Below are 14,324 nucleotides of genomic sequence, written 5' to 3'. Positions count from 1 at the left end.
ATTTAACCCCTTTCCTAAGAAAAGTTTGAATCACTCCCCTTTTACCAATGAAAAAATAAAACTGTGCAAATAAAAATAAACATATGTGGTAAATGTCTGAACTATAAAAACAAAATGTTAATTAAACCGGTCAATGGCGTACACGTAAAAAAATTCCAAAGTCCAAAATACCGTATTTTTGGGTGACTTTTTATACCATAAAAAAATAAAAAGTGATCAAAAAGTCCAATCAAAACAAAAAAGGTACCAATAAAAACTTCAGATCATGGCACAAAAAATGAGTCCTCATACCACCCCTTATACGGAAAAATAAAAAAAGTTATAGGGGTCAGAAAAGTACATTTTTCAACGTATTAACTCTGGTGCATGCAGTTATAATTTTTTTTAGTAGTAAAATAAAATCAAACCTATATTAATTGGGTATCCTTGCGACCATATGGACCTATAGAATAAATATAAGGTGCAATTTTTACCCAAAAATGCACTATGTAGAAGCGGAAGCTGCTAAAAATGACAAAATGGCTTTTTGGTTTGGTTTTTTTTTTGCCCCACAAATAGTTTTTTTCTGGTTTTGCCGTAAATTTTGTTGTGAAATTATTAATGGTATTACAAAGTAAAATTGTTGGAACAAGCCCTCATATGAATTTTATGGTGGAAAATTGAAAGTGTTATGATTTTTAGAAGGTGGGGAGGAAAAAACTAAAGTGCAAAAATGAAAAATCGCCAGAGACGGAAGGGGTTAAATTCTCATTATTCCATAACAATGTGAATGGGAAACTCCCTTTAATTTAAAAAAAAAAAAAAAAAAAAAAAAAAAAAAAACCTTAACCACTCCCATGTTTTAGCAAAAACATTTGCACATGTGAATATACGATGGGGTTTCCAAGGAGGACCCCACTGCTGACACAGAGACCTGTAAAAGCAAGATTACATTTTGCCAAAATGAACTTGGGTAAGCCAAAATCCTTCTGGGAAAACGTCTTGTTGACAGATGGGACCAAGATAGAGATTTTTGGTAAAGCACATCATTCTACTGTTTACCAAAAATGGAATGAGGCCTACAAAGAAAAGAACACAGTACCTACAGTGACATATGGGGGAGGTCAATGATGTTTTGGGGATGTTTTGCTGCCTCTGGCACTGGGGGCCTTGAATGTGTACAAGGCATCATGAAACCTGAGGATTACCAATGGATTTTGGGTCGCACTGTACAGCCCAGTGTCAGAAAGCTGGGTTTGTATCCAAGATCTTGGGTTTTCCAGCAGGACAATGACCCCAAACATACGTCAAGAAGCCCCCAGAAATGGATGACAACAAAGCACTGGGGAGTTTTGAAGTGGGAGCAATGAGTCCAGTTCTAAATCCCATTGAACACCTGTGGAGAGATCATAAAATTGCTGTTGGGAAAAGGCGCCTTCCAATAAGAGAGACCTGGAGCAGTTTGTAAAGGAAGAGTGGTCCAACATTCCGACTGAGAGGTGTAAGAAGCTTATTGATGTTATAGGACTGATTTCAGTTATTTTTCATTTTCTTTAAAAATTTCAGGGGTGCCAACATTTACGGCCATGACTGTACATACATATATGCATATATATATATATATATATATATATATATATATATATATATATACACAGATATATATTAGGGCTGCACAATTTGAGGAAAATGTGTAATTGCGATTATGGAGGTAAATATTGCACTTTCGATATGCGATTGCGATATAATAAACAAATGGTGAAATCGATCCTATTTCATGTCCAATCCCCAAATTTCATATAGTCACATCCCCTCCCCCCCCTTGACTTCCTTTTAGGAACAGAATGGGGGGGTTTCCTTCTCGCCTTCTTATAGCCATAACTTAATTTTCCACCAACAGACCCATATGAGGCTTGTTTTATGCGCCACCAATTGTACTTTGTAATGACATCACTCATTATACAGAAAAAAGAGTGGTGATTTAACCTATTATTAGGAGAGGGGCTTATTAACCCCTTAAGGACCAGGGGCATACGGGTACGCCCTGATGTCCTGTTACTTAAGGACCAAGGGCATACCTGTATGCCTGTGGGAATTCCGGTCCCCACCGCTCACCGCGCAGTGAACGGACCGGGATGCCTGCTGAAATCATTAAGCAGGCACCCCGTGAAAACCCCTGGCAATTTGCGGAGATTCCGGGTCAATCGGGTCCCCGGTGACCCGGAAAAAAAGGATGATAGGTGCCGTCCGACACCCTATAGCAGCAGGAGTGAGGTGGCACTGGTGCCACCTCACGATTGTCCTGATTCATCGGCCGTTACCGGCCAAGGAATCAGGACTCCTGCTGTGGGGGTGTCCCTAACAGCACCCGCCTCCAGCTGTTGCAAACTACAACTCCCAGCATACACTGATAGACTGTACATGCTGGGAGTTGTTGTTTTGCAAAGTAACAAACTCTGTGTTTTGCAACCAATGTGCCTCTAGCTGTTGCATAACTACAACTCCCAGCATGTATGGTCTGTCACATGCTGGGAGTTGTAGTTTTGCAACAGCTGAAGGTCCCCCCCCCCCACAGGCCGGGTTTTACAGGGAGTTTTCTGCTGCAAGTTTGAGATGCAGCAAATTTTCTGCCACAGCTCAAACTCCCAGCGAGAAACTCACTGTAAACCCCCCGCCCTAACTGTAAACCCCCCCACCCTAAAAACACTACACTACACAAAATAAAAAGCAAAACACTACATATATATATTCCCCTACACTGTCATCTCATCCCCCCCCCCCCCCCAAAAAAAAAAAAAAAAGGCTTGTATGGCATTGTTTCCAAAACGGAGCCTACAGCTGTTGAAAAACAACAACTCCCAGTATTGTCAGACAGCCACTGACTGTCAAGGCATGCTGGGAGTTTTGCAACAGCTGGAGCCACCCTGTTTGAGAAACACTGCTGTAAGGTATTTTGGTGGTGGAAGCACATCCCCAATTTAGGCCTCAAATACGCATGGCGCTCTCTCGCTTTGAAGCCCTGTCGTATTTCAAGGAAACCATTTAGTGTCACATATGGGGTATTTACGTACTCGGGAGAAATTGCGTTACAAATTTTGTCTTTTTCTCCTTTTACCCCTTATGAAAAGGTAAATTTGGGGTCTACACCAGCATGTTAGTGTAAAAAAATGTAATACTTTTAATTTTCACAAGAGGTAAAAGGAAAAAAACAACAAAATTTGTAACGCAATTTCTCATGAGTACGGAAATACCCCATATGTTGACGCAAAGTGCTCTGCGGGTGCACAACAAGGCTCACGAGCGCACTATGTACATTTGAGGTCTAAATTGGTGATTTGCACAGGGGTGGATGATTTTACAGTGGTTCTGACATAAACGCAAAACAATAAATACCCACATGTGACCCCATTTTAGAAACTTGACCCCTCATGGAACATAACAAGTGGTATAGTGAGCCTTAACACCCCATAGTTGTTTGACGAATTTTCGTTAAAATTGGATGTGAAAATAAAAAAATGTCATTAAAATGCTGGTGTTACCCTACATTTTTTCATTTTCACATGGGAAATATTAATTGGGTATCCCCCCTAAATTTGTAGCCCCATTTATTCTGAGTATGGACATACCCCATATGTGGATGTAAAGTGCTCTGCGGGCAAACTACAATGCTCAGAAGAGAAGGAGCAAAATTGGGCTTTTGGAGAGAGAATTGAAGGCCAGAACAGTGGACCCCCCCCCCACATGTGACCTACACCCCTCACGTAATGTAATAAGGGGTACAGTGAGCATTTACACCCCACAGATGTCTGACAGATTTTGGAACAGTGGTCCATGAAAATGAAAAACATTTTTTTTCATTTGTACAGCCCACTGGTCCAAAAGTCTGTCAAACGCCAGTGGGGTGTAAATGGTCACTGCACCCCATATTACATTCTGTGAGTTTCTGAAATATGGTCACATGTGGGTGGGTCCATTGTTCTCTATAGCACGGGGGCTTTGTAAACGCACATGACCCCCAACCTCCATTCCAAACAAATTCAATCTCCAAAAGCTCAATGGCACTCCTTCTCTTCTGAGCATTGTAGTGCGCCAGCAGAGCACTTTATATCCACACATTGGGTATTTCCATACTCAGAAATGAAATGGGGTTACACATTTTGGGGGGCATTTTCTCCTATAAACTCTTGTAAAAATGGTAAATTTGGAGGAAAAACTGCATTTTAGTGAAAACATTTTTTTTTTTATTTACACATCCGACTTTAACGAAAAGTCATCAAACACCTGTGGGGTGTTAAGGATCACTGTACCCCTTGTTACATGCCTTGAGAGGTGTATTTCCAAAATAGTATGCCATGTGTTTGTTTGTTTTTCGCTGTTCTGGCACCATAGGGGCTTCCTAAATGCGACATGCCCCCCAAAAACCATTTCAGCTAAATTTGCTTTCAAAGAGACAAATGTGACTCTTTCTCTTCTGAGCATTGTAGTGCGCCAGCAGAGCACATGATGTCCACACATGGGGTATTTCTATACTCAGAAGAAATGGGGTTACAAATTTTGGGGGGAATTTTCTCCTATTACCCCTTGTAAAAATTGTAAATTTGGTGAAAAAAACATCATTTTAGTGAAAAAAATGTTTTTTTCATTTACACATCCAACTTTAACAAAAAGTTGTCAAACACCTGTGGGGTGTTAAGGCTCACTGTACCCCTTGTTATGTTCCTTTAGGGGTTTAGTTTCCAAAATAGTATGTCATGTGTAGAAAGGAAGATTGTCCAGCGCCAGATTTCAAATAATCCAACAGAATTCACAGACAGAGGATAATGTCTTAGACAATAGGGTTTATTTACTAACGTGATCCCGACTCTTTTTTGTCGGGTTTTGCGCCCAAATTGTGTCGCATGACACAATTTGCGACCACAAAAGCCAAAACCCTCCATTTTACAAGAAAAATCCAAAAAGGAGCGTGGCCGTGAGATAAAGTGGGCGTGGTCCTGACAGTTTTGAAAAATCCCAACATATTTACAAAGGTTTCCACAGAAAATGTGGTGGATTTGAGCTGAGGAAAACCCAACAGATCCGAACAGTTGTAAAAAAAAAGTAAAACGTAGGGAAAAGTGCAAAATGTAGGGAAACCTTAGTAAATGCCTGGAAAATACCAGTCAGAAATTACCAGTCGAAAATAAAACCAGTCGGAAAAAAAACCCATAAAGAAACCTACACTCCACTCTTAGTAAATAAACCCCAATGTCTTTGACATTATCCTCTGTCTGTGAATTCTGTTGGATTATTTGAAATAAAAGCAAGCTTTTACCTGCACGCCTGGTGTTGGACAATCTTCCTTTCTACTTGTGGCTCAAGGCTGAGGGCGGACCGGCGTGTCCCTGCGCAGGTGTTCTGGTTATTGTTTGGGGAGGTGAGCGTTACAAGCAACTGCTATTGAGTATGCCATGTGTTTTTTTTTTTTTTGCCTGTTCTGGCACCATAGGGGCTTCCTAAATTTGACATGCCCCCCAGAAAAACTCACTCTCCAAAATCCCATTGTCGCTCCTTCCCTTCTGAGCCCTCTAGTGCACCCACAGAGCACTTTATGTACACATATGAGATATTGGGTTACAAATTTTAGGAAGATTTTTCTCCTTTTACCCCTTGTAAAAATTCAAAAACTGGGTCTACAAGAACATGCAAGTGAATTTTCTCCTTCACTTTGCTGCTATTCCTGTGAAACACCTAAAGGGTTAGCACATTTACTGAATGTCATTTTTAATACTTTGAGGGGTGCAGTTTTTATAATGGGGTCATTTATGGGGTATTTTTAATATGAAGGTCCTCCAAATCCACTTCAAAACTGAACTGGTCCCTGAAAAATTCAGATTTTGAAAATTTTGTGAAAAATTTGAAAATTGCTGCTGAATTTTGAAGCCCTCTGATGTTTTCCAAAAGTAAAAACATGTCAACTTTATGATGCAAATATAAAGTAGACATATTGTATATGTGAATCAATATATGATTTATTTGGAATGTCCATTTTTATTATAAGCAGAGAGTTTCAAAGTAAAAAAAAATGCAACATTTTCAAATTTTTCATAAAATGTTGGATTTTTTCACCAAGAAATGATGCATGTATCGATGAAAATTTACCACTAACATGAAGTAGAATATGTCACGAAAAAACAATCTCGGAATCAGAATGAAAAGTAAAAGCATCCCAGAATGCTTAAAGTGACAGTGGTCAGATGTTCAAAAAATGCTTTGGTCCTTAAAGGGGTATTCCAGGAACTTTTTTTATTTGACTATGCTGCAGTGGCTGTAAAGTTAGTGTAGTCCATAATATAGTGTCTGTACCTGTGTGTGACGGTTTTCTCACAATTCTTCTGTGATTTTCACCCCAATATTTATTTTTACCAGCATACAAAATGACTGCGGTCTCAGATTTTTCCCAGCTTGCAATGCGGCTGAGACCTGACTCACTGTTACCCCGAGCGCTCCGGGTCCCTGCTCCTCCCCGGAGCGCTGGTGGCGTTCACCTCCATGCAGCGCCCCGGTCAGACCCGCGGACCAGGAGCGCTGCATCAGTGTCACCGGCGGGGATGCGACCCGCGTAGCGGGACGCGCCCGCTCGCGCATCCCAATCCCCTCACCTGTCCTGTCCTCCGTCTGCGCGGCCCCGTTCCTTAGGGCGCGTGCGTGCCGGCTCTCTGCGATTTAAAGGGCCAGTGCGCCACTGATTGGCGCCTGGCCCAATCAGCACATTCACCTGTGTCCTCTCTATAATACCCACTTCCCCTTCCTAGTATCGCTGGATCTTGTTGCCTCAGTGCCAGTGAAAGCGTTTCTTGTGTATGTTCCAAGCCAGTGTTCCAGACCCTCTGCCGTTGCCCCTGACTACGATCCTTGCTGCCTGCCCTGACCTTCTGCTACGTCCGACCTTGCTCTTGCCTTATCCCTTGTACCGCGCCTGTCTCAGCCGTCAGCTGGGGTTGAGTCGCTATCGGGTAGAACGACCTGGGGGTTACCTGCCGCTGCAAGTCCATCCCGCTTTGCGGCGGGCTCTGGTGAAAACCAGTAACCCCTTAGACTCCGCTCCCCTGGTACGGCCCACGTCATCACCCCACTGACACAGAGGATCCACCACCAGTATCCTCACTGTATACCCATTCGGACCCTGACACTCACTAGTCAGCTGATGACAGGGAGCCTATCTGCTTCAATGGGTGGAGCGATCGCTTGGTGGGAGAGAGATCAATCTGCAACTAATGCAACAGCTGTAGGCACCCTGATTGAAAACCACAGGTCTTTTGATGGATGCAGCTCATTTATATTTTAATGGGTGGGGTGGCTGATGTGTGGGAGGGAGGAAAATGGAATTGTGGGATTTGTAGTCAAAAAAATAAAAGTCAAACAGGAAATACAAGTTCACAAAAAGCTAGCCACAGTGTTATGGTCATCTCATGACATAGCCATTTAGTCACAAGACAAGTGCAGCTCCTTCCTAAGCATGTCCATTGCTGAGTGCCAGGTACGTACTAAAATCACCTTATGGTGGATAACCCCTTTAAGGTGAAACTGGGCTGGGTCCTTAAGGGGTTAAACTTTTTTTTTAACACTTTATTGGTTCACTTTATTGGACTATTAGAAGGAATCATTTGATTCCTCATATATATCACTGAAGTTCTATTGAACTTCATTGATCTGTGTGATCTGTGCTCATTTGGTTGAGCCTGATCCAGGCAGGCTCAATCAAATACAGATGAGGTGAGGTGAGCCCTCTGGCTACCTCCATAGTGGATCGCTCTTCTTCTCCTCCAGCGATAGGATTTCCAAATTCCTGATTATTTATATATATCTTACTATTGTGAGGTACTGTATTTTCTTGCACAGTTATTGAAGTGTCAGAACCACAAATCTTAATCATTTCGTACACAACAAGTGGTGCCAATGGGTTTCCATGGCAGCCAGAGGCCTAAAGCTATTCATAAATGCTTCCGGCCGTATAAGACTTATTAGAATAAGTGAAGTTCCTACATCACAATATCCAATGCTGAAGATGGAACCTAATTTTATGCCTCTAATTTGGTTATGTACCCGAATTTGTGCCTTTTGAATTTCTTTTTGAGGCGGTTTGATCTCCAGAGCCAGAGACCTATGGAGTCTCCCTGTTTGGTCTTCTCGATGAGGAGCAGAGGCTACATCATAATTGTATTGTACTATACGAAACCCTATTCCTAGCAAAACTATAGAGAGATATCGGAGACTGAGATAGCGAAACTGGAGATACAGTATATATATATATTTTATTTTTTTTATTTTTTTTCTACTGCTCTTTATTGTCCTAAACAATAATATCCAGCTGTATTTCTATTGGCATAGAAGAAAACAATACCATTCCAAGTACTTACTGTACACTCTGACCTCACTATACAAAGTGGCTTACTACCAGCCACCCGACAAAACAAATTTTAAATTTGTTACCTCATACAACTGACAATAGTCCCAGGAGAGGCCAGCAGACCTCAGGACTTAAGACCGAGTCACACATCCTCCCAAGGCAGACTGACTCTCCACTATTCTTACAGCCCAGTAATGAGCTGTGTCCAGCACCTGTGCTGATCTGGGCTCATCTGAATACCTGGAGTGGCCTAGGAAGCAGGATGAAAGGCCCCAATACCAACTTTCCTTTCATTCTATAAAAATCCATGCCAAAAATAGGACTTAATAAAATCACATAGTAAGTCTAATCTTGCTAGAGATTTAACAATCTCCTGGATTCCCCATAACTCACCCAGCTTCTTCTGGACGAGACATGTGCTTCCTGGAACTTGGTGTCCACAGAAGACCACAAAAGTACCTTGGGAAAATATAATTGTCACACACTGCGCTCCAGCCGCAAGCACCGGCCGTGAGCGCATGGTCCCTGAATCCCCGACCGCTGGCGGGGCCGGGATTGGCATTGCGGGATGCGCCCGCATACGAATCCCAGCCAGTCACTCACCATGCTCTGCTGCCGCCTCCTCCTCTGTGTCTCAGCTCCGGCATGCGCGTCTCCCAACTCCTAGGGCGTGCGTGCACTCTGGAGCTCTGAAATTTAAAGGGCCAGTACGCCCATAATTAGTTGTTGCACCTGACACTACATTATAACGTCCCTGTACCTCCCACACTTCCCTGCCGGATCTTCAGTGCCCCTAGCCTCAGTTTAAGCGACCCTTATAGCCTGTTATTGTTACGCCGAGCGCTCCGGGTCCCCGCTCCTCCTCCTCCCTCGCAACATCCTCGCTACTGCAGCGCCCCGGTCAGATCTACTGACCGGGTGCGCTGCGATACCGCCCCCAGCCGGGATGCGATTCGCGATGCGGGTGGCGCCCGCTCGCGGAGCGCTCGCGATGCGCACCCCGGCTCCCGTACCTGACTCGCTCTCCGTCGGTCCTGTCCCGGCGCGCGCGGCCCCGCTCCCTAGGGCGCGCGCGCGCCGGGTCTCTGCGATTTAAAGGGCCACTGCGCCGCTGATTGGCGCAGTTGGTCTAATTAGTGTGTTCACCTGTGCACTCCCTATGTATGCCTCACTTCCCCTGCACTCCCTCGCCGGATCTTGTTGCCATCGTGCCAGTGAAAGCGTTCCCTTGTGTATGTTCCAAGCCTGTGTTCCAGACCTCCTGCCGTTGCCCCTGACTACGATCCTTGCTGCCTGCCCCGACCTTCTGCTACGTACGACCTTGCTCTTGTCTACTCCCTTGTACCGCGCCTATCTTCAGCAGTCAGAGAGGTTGAGCCGTTGCTAGTGGATACGACCTGGTTACTACCGCCGCTGCAAGACCATCCCGCTTTGCGGCGGGCTCTGGTGAAAACCAGTAGTAACTTAGAACCGGTCCACTAGCACGGTCCACGCCAATCCCTCTCTGGCACAGAGGATCCACCTCCTGCCAGCCGAATCGTGACAGTAGATCCGGCCATGGATCCTGCTGAAGTTCCACTGCCAGTTATCGCCGACCTCACCACGGTGGTCGCCCAGCAGTCGCAACAGATAGCGCAACAAGGCCACCAGCTGTCTCAACTGACCGTGATGCTACAGCAGCTACTACCACAGCTTCAGCAATCATCTCCTCCGCCAGCTCCTGCACCTCCTCTGCAGCGAGTGGCCGCTTCCGGCCTACGACTATCCTTGCCGGATAAATTTGATGGGGACTCTAAGTTTTGCCGTGGCTTTCTTTCACAATGTTCCCTGCACTTGGAGATGATGTCGGACCAGTTTCCTACTGAAAGGTCTAAGGTGGCTTTCGTAGTCAGCCTTCTGTCTGGGAAAGCTCTGTCATGGGCCACACCGCTCTGGGACCGCAATGACCCCGTCACTGCCTCTGTACACTCCTTCTTCTCGGAAATTCGAAGTGTCTTTGAGGAACCTGCCCGAGCCTCTTCTGCTGAGACTGCCCTGCTGAACCTGGTCCAGGGTAATTCTTCCGTTGGCGAGTACGCCATCCAATTCCGTACTCTTGCTTCCGAATTATCCTGGAATAATGAGGCCCTCTGCGCGACCTTTAAAAAAGGCCTATCCAGCAACATTAAAGATGTTCTGGCCGCACGAGAAATTCCTGCTAACCTGCATGAACTCATTCATCTAGCCACTCGCATTGACATGCGTTTTTCCGAAAGGCGTCAGGAGCTCCGCCAGGATATGGACTTTGTTCGCACGAGGCGTTTTTTCTCCCCGGCTCCTCTCTCCTCTGGTCCTCTGCAATCCGTTCCTGTGCCTCCCGCCGTGGAGGCTATGCAAGTTGACCGGTCTCGCTTGACACCTCAAGAGAGGACACGACGCCGCATGGAGAATCTTTGCCTGTACTGTGCCGGTACCGAACACTTCCTGAAGGATTGTCCTATCCGTCCTCCCCGCCTGGAAAGACGTACGCTGACTCCGCACAAAAGTGAGACAGTTCTTGATGTCAACTCTGCTTCTCCACGCCTTACTGTGCCTGTGCGGATATCTTCTTCTACCTTCTCCTTCTCTACTATGGCCTTCTTGGATTCCGGATCTGCAGGAAACTTTATTTTGGCCTCTCTCATCAACAGGTTCAACATCCCGGTGACCAGTCTCGCCAGACCCCTCTACATCAATTGTGTTAACAATGAAAGATTGGACTGTACCGTGCGTTACCGCATGGAGCCCCTCCTAATGTGCATCGGACCTCATCACGAAAAAATTGAGTTTTTGGTCCTCCCCAATTGCACTTCCGAAATTCTCCTTGGACTACCGTGGCTTCAACGCCATTCCCCAACCCTTGATTGGTCCACAGGAGAGATCAAGAACTGGGGTACTTCTTGTTTCAAGGACTGTCTTAAACCGGTTCCCAGTACTCCCTGCCGTGACCCTGTGGTTCCCCCTGTAACCGGTCTCCCTAAGGCTTATATGGACTATGCTGACGTATTTTGCAAAAAGCAAGCTGAGACTTTACCTCCTCACAGGCCTTATGACTGTCCTATTGACCTCCTCCCGGGCACTACTCCACCCCGGGGCAGAATTTATCCTCTGTCCGCCCCAGAGACTCTTGCTATGTCTGAATACATCCAGGAAAATTTAAAAAGGGGGTTTATCCGCAAATCCTCCTCTCCTGCCGGAGCTGGATTTTTCTTTGTGTCCAAAAAAGATGGCTCCCTACGTCCTTGCATTGATTACCGCGGACTTAATAAAATCACGGTAAAGAACCGCTACCCCCTACCTCTTATCTCAGAACTCTTTGATCGCCTTCAAGGTGCCCACATCTTTACCAAACTGGACTTAAGAGGTGCTTATAATCTCATCCGCATCAGGGAGGGGGACGAATGGAAAACTGCATTTAACACCAGAGATGGACACTTTGAGTATCTGGTCATGCCCTTTGGCCTGTGCAACGCCCCTGCCGTCTTCCAAGACTTTGTTAATGAAATTTTTCGTGATCTCTTATATTCCTGTGTTGTTGTGTATCTGGACGATATTCTGATTTTTTCTGCCAACTTAGAAGAACATCGCCAGCATGTCCGCATGGTTCTTCAGAGACTTCGAGACAATCAACTTTATGCCAAAATGGAGAAATGTCTGTTTGAATGTCAATCTCTTCCTTTCCTAGGATACTTGGTCTCTGGCCAGGGACTACAAATGGATCCAGATAAACTCTCTGCCGTCTTAGATTGGCCACGCCCCTCCGGACTCCGTGCTATCCAACGTTTTTTGGGGTTCGCCAATTATTACAGACAATTTATTCCACATTTTTCCACTATTGTGGCTCCTATCGTGGCTTTAACCAAGAAGAATGCCAATCCTAAGTCCTGGTCTCCCCAAGCGGAAGACGCATTTAAACATCTCAAGTCTGCCTTTTCTTCTGCTCCCGTGCTCTCCAGACCTGACCCATCTAAACCCTTCCTATTGGAGGTTGATGCCTCCTCAGTGGGAGCTGGAGCGGTCCTTCTACAAAAAAATTCTTCTGGGCATGCTGTTACTTGTGGGTTTTTTTCTAGGACCTTCTCTCCGGCGGAGAGGAACTACTCCATCGGGGATCGAGAACTACTGGCCATTAAATTGGCACTTGAGGAATGGAGGCATCTGCTGGAGGGATCAAAATTTCCAGTTATCATTTACACCGATCACAAGAATCTCTCCTATCTCCAGTCTGCCCAACGGCTGAATCCTCGCCAGGCCAGGTGGTCGTTGTTCTTTGCCCGTTTTAACTTTGAAATTCATTTTCGCCCTGCCGACAAGAACATTAGGGCCGATGCTCTCTCTCGTTCCTCGGATGCCTCGGAAGTAGAGGTCTCTCCACAACACATCATTCCTCCTGACTGTCTGATCTCCACTTCTCCAGCCTCCATCAGGCAAACTCCTCCAGGGAAGACCTTCGTTTCTCCACGCCAACGTCTCGGGATTCTTAAATGGGGTCACTCCTCCCACCTCGCAGGCCATGCGGGCATCAAAAAGTCCTTGCAACTCATCTCTCGTTTCTATTGGTGGCCGACTCTGGAGACGGATGTTGTTGATTTTGTGCGGGCCTGTACTGTCTGTGCCCGGGATAAGACTCCTCGCCAGAAGCCTGCTGGTCTCCTTCATCCTCTGCCTGTCCCCGAACAGCCTTGGTCTCTGATTGGTATGGACTTTATTACAGACTTACCCCCATCCCGTGGCAACACTGTTGTTTGGGTGGTCGTTGATCGATTTTCCAAGATGGCACATTTTATTCCTCTTCCTGGTCTTCCTTCAGCGCCTCAGTTGGCAAAACAATTTTTTGTACACATTTTTCGTCTTCACGGTTTGCCCACGCAGATCGTCTCGGATAGAGGCGTCCAATTCGTGTCAAAATTCTGGAGGGCTCTCTGTAAACAACTCAAGATTAAATTAAACTTCTCTTCTGCTTATCATCCTCAATCCAATGGGCAAGTAGAAAGAATTAACCAGGTCCTGGGTGACTATTTACGGCATTTTGTTTCCTCCCGCCAGGATGACTGGGCAGATCTTCTACCATGGGCCGAATTCTCGTACAACTTCAGAGTCTCTGAATCTTCTTCTAAATCCCCATTTTTCGTGGTGTACGGCCGTCACCCTCTTCCCCCCCTCCCTATTCCCTTGTCCTCTGGTTTGCCCGCTGTGGATGAAGTGACTCGTGATCTTTCCACCATATGGAAAGAGACCCAAAATTCTCTTTTACAGGCTTCATCTCGCATGAAAAAGTTTGCCGATAAGAAAAGAAGAGCTCCCCCCATTTTTGCCCCCGGAGACAAGGTATGGCTCTCCGCTAAATATGTCCGCTTTCGTGTCCCCAGTTACAAACTGGGACCACGCTATCTTGGTCCTTTCAAAGTCTTGTGCCAAATTAATCCTGTCTCTTACAAACTTCTTCTTCCTCCTTCTCTTCGTATTCCCAATGCCTTTCATGTCTCTCTCCTTAAACCACTCATCATCAACCGTTTCTCTCCCAAACTTGTTTCTCCCACTCCTGTTTCCGGTTCTTCTGACATCTTCTCCGTGAAGGAGATACTGGCCTCCAAGACGGTCAGAGGGAAAAAATTCTTTTTGGTTGATTGGGAGGGCTGTGGACCTGAAGAGAGATCCTGGGAACCTGAGGACAACATCCTAGACAAAAGTCTGGTCCTCAGGTTCTCAGGCTCCAAGAAGAGGGGGAGACCCAAGGGGGGGGGGTACTGTTACGCCGAGCGCTCCGGGTCCCCGCTCCTCCCCGGAGCGCTCGCAACATCCTCGCTACTGCAGCGCCCCGGTCAGATCTACTGACCGGGTGCGCTGCGATACCGCCCCCAGCCGGGATGCGATTCGCGATGCGGGTGGCGCCCGCTCGCGATGCGCACCCCGGCTCCCGTACCTGACTCGCTCTCCGTCG

Source organism: Hyla sarda, chromosome 1, assembly GCF_029499605.1.
Source record: "Hyla sarda isolate aHylSar1 chromosome 1, aHylSar1.hap1, whole genome shotgun sequence".
NCBI lineage: Eukaryota > Metazoa > Chordata > Amphibia > Anura > Hylidae > Hyla > Hyla sarda.
The sequence above is the reverse complement of the archived record's forward strand: the minus strand, read 5'-3'. Positions refer to the sequence as shown.